Here is a 3,570-nt window from a genome sequence, read left to right as displayed (position 1 = left end):
GGGAGCTCACCTTGATTTACTTTAAAAATCATGACTGTGTTAAAAGGAAGGGCGTATCAGTAACTTCGGGCACTTTACATGGATGACCACGGGGATTAGACACTGACTAAATCAAGGAAAACTTGCAACATACTAAAGGAGTCCATATGTCGGCAGAATGGTAAGAATTTCCGTAGGGGAGTGCATGTGGATTTTATTGTTGCCGGTGGCCTCCAGACTGTTCCGCGCATAGTGCCCTGCGGAGAGCGGAACAACCGCGGCTTATTCCCGCGTCATCCTCAGTCTTTACTGTTTGATCCCATGCCGCCGCCACTGGGAAAATCCCAATCAGTGAGTTTTCCGGTTTGTTTGTTTGTCTTTTTAAGAGTTTTCCTTTTTCTCACTGATCCCCTAACTCACTAAAAACGGTGTCCTCCAAGGCCTGGTCCTATTGGTAACATGTCTACAGTAGTCAAGACAGATCTCTCCATCCTTGCTTCTAATATGGATCCCAGTTATACCATTTCCAAAACAGACTTGCTTATTTTTCTAGCAGTCCATAATTTGTTCGGTGACTTCACTAAGACCATAATTCAAATGTTGTCATTTCTTGTTCAGTCGTTATTGCTTATTTTCCCATTTTCAAATGCTTATGAGTTGCTTCAAAGTAGCCTATCTTGGGGGCGAGTGGAGAGATGGGAGCTCTGAGCTCCGTGCTGGTCACCGGCCCAGGAAAAGGCAGGGCGTGGTTATCCCGCACAGGCTGCTGGAGGGGACATGGCACTTGGTGGTCTACAAAACATCCAGCTTCAGCCACGCCAATTCACGCCATCAGCACCTGATGGATACATAGTGTCACAAGCACAGGGTTCCATTTCTGATTTCTAAATGAGGGATACTCTCTCCAAGCTGAAAGGCTTGGCCAGTTATGGAAACTGGACTTTTTTTTTTAACTTTGTGAATAATTTACCTCTTCATCAACTCATTTCAATTCGAATTCATCAACACCATTGTGAAGTAACTGCAATGCACTAACATTCAATCAAATCATCGAGGAGGAAAATGCCATTTCCCTACTACCAATGGCAATTAATTTTATCACTGGATAAAGATGCTTAAGGAGAAACTAGATTTTGAAGTCTTCCATCTCATTAACCTCACAGAAATTCATGACATTTATTGTCACCATCGATTTGATGGCTTTATCCTATAGCTTAGATTCTGAGAGCTTCAAATAACACGCTGGTCTTTGGGAAAAAAAGCACAGCATTTGATTTTCATTTGGCTTGGCATCCTACAGGTACAGATGAATCAACGGTGATGTCATACTTTTCAAATTCTCAAATTCGGGAGCAACAGCCAAAAGTGGGCCAGGGCTGACAGACCAGCAATGCCCAGTGCTGCAGAACTGTGGGCCTGCAGGGAGTCAAAGGTGGCATGCTGCACCCAGGAACTCTTTGATTGGCTGGGAGCTGTGATCAATCCTGTTGACCTAAATAATGAGCCTAATAGTTGCATATCCACCTACTGCTGTCCTCAGCCAAGTGCAGTTGTGGTAAACAATCACAGGGTCTCTATTTCCACAGAAAATTGGTCTTTTATGCCACAGCTACATCGCTACTCTGGTGAAAAAAAGTTAACTCCTTGGGGATAAGTTAGCTCTGTTTCTTGGGGAGAAAATGAACACGATTTTCAAAAAGGGGAGAACATTTGTACAACTTTGTGATTTTTAATAATCAGGATTATTGTCTTCAGATGATTTCGGGCCAAATGATTACTCTCCACCATAAAAAATTAGTGATAAAAATAATACCATATCTTGAGTCAGGTGTACCTTAGTCTTTAAAGTAACACCTTTACTTTTTAACCCTTTAAAGAGCTCATTTGCAACAGGCAATGTCAATTGAAACATGTTTTTTATTGTTTAACTGCTGCTTCCATAAGCATTGAATGTGTGTTCAAATAAAATGAAATCCTTGACAATGTCAAACTTCTCCATTTATCTTGATGTTGCTTACTGGTTCAGTTATGATTATTTTTATTTTCTTTATATTGAACTGATGAGGCAGTGAAAGCACCCAATCATCTATGCCTGGATATTCAGAAGAGAGTTGCTTGACCAGTGTGGTGGTGGAGAAGAACATTTAAAGCACCAGGAATTGCCAAAAGAACTAACAGACCTGTGCGGTACTCCAGTACCGCCCGGATACTCCTTACAGGCAAGGATGGAGAGGTTTTATCTCTTGAACTTCGGTCACGCTCTCCAGGGAGACCAGTCCCTGGTGAAGGACATTATGCTTGGTCAAGTGGAGGGGAAGAGAGAATGAAGGTCCTCCATTAGATCGACTAACACGGTGGCTGCCATACCGGACAGAAACATACGGAAGATTGTCAGCATGCCACATGACTGGGTGATGTGTCGGCCTGTTGTACATAGGATCACTGTGAGTTGGACCTGAAGCCCAGGGTACCTAACAACCACAAAGACATCTTCACAATCACTGTGTGAGACCATTATTACAGCACTATATAATTTTATCCCCTTGTTGGTCTTCCTTGTCTTCAATGACCTTTGCCAAGCATGGTATCTTTTGCCAAGGACTGATGTCATATTCAAACTACACGAGCTGAAGTCTTGCTTAAATTCCTTCTAAGGAGTCTTCTTGTTGTACTTTGTTGGTTTAAATGACTGTTGAGCTCTCTTGAATAATAGTTATACTACATAGTCTTTTTAGAGGAGCAAGGGCCTTATTCTATCACCGACAGCATCGTACTTCAGGTCAGACCTTGAAAAGCTCCTTTGGACGATGAGAGAAATGGCACTATATCATTCTTTCCATCGTAGACATATGACATCCAATTCAAAATGGATACCAGCCCATTTCAGCTCACTATCAGCTAACATATTGATCGTTATGCTTTACCTTCCACTTCTGAAAACTTCCAAATTTCCCAGACTCATAGTTTGTACACACTACATTCTGATTTTACTGGCTGTTTGTAGCAGCTGAATTTCATTTTAAGTAGCTCTCCATCAAGAAAGGAAGGTCCCAAATGCTTTGTTCCATCCATGTCATTACAGTGGACTCGGAGGAAACAACTCTTCTGCTATGCGTGCCTTCAACTACAAGGGGCTTGTCTTTCAGAATATTAAATAGCAATCTGTTGCTATTCATAATTTATTTTAGTGACTATGTTTTCATAAGTAGACTTCCTCTTCTTTCTTGTTAGACTGTCTTTGTCTGGACCCTCCATTGAAATTACCCCTAATCGTTGATTTAGAATCATCCACTAGTATTAAGAATAAAGATGGCATCACTTCCACCATCACAGCAACATGCCAGCCACCATACTGTCACAAAGGGACACATTAGCGATGTGCTTGAAGCTTTAATCTCTCATTTTGCCTTGTTTTTCCCCCATGATTTTTCTTAGCATCATATTTTGATTTATATTCAAAGCTATGATTCTTACAACTCAAGTCAGCACTAACAAAATATCTTTATATGTGTTAAATTTAAATGAGAAATTTTAATGCTGTTAAACCAATTTACTTGGAAGCAATGAGTGGTTCTTGGTTACATAAATTTA

At 41.0% G+C, this 3,570-nt stretch overlaps 1 pseudogene; it reads left to right on the top strand.

The window, feature by feature from the left end:
* The first annotated feature begins 631 nt into the window (after positions 1 to 631).
* LOC142433073 (ribonuclease P protein subunit p40 pseudogene) lies at positions 632 to 1,769 on the top strand (annotated as a pseudogene).
* The last annotated feature ends 1,801 nt before the right edge of the window (positions 1,770 to 3,570 follow it).

This window comes from Tenrec ecaudatus, chromosome 1 (assembly GCF_050624435.1).
Source record: "Tenrec ecaudatus isolate mTenEca1 chromosome 1, mTenEca1.hap1, whole genome shotgun sequence".
Classification (NCBI taxonomy): Eukaryota; Metazoa; Chordata; class Mammalia; order Afrosoricida; family Tenrecidae; genus Tenrec; species Tenrec ecaudatus.
Note: the sequence above shows the minus strand (reverse complement) of the source record. Positions and strands in the feature narration are given on the sequence as shown.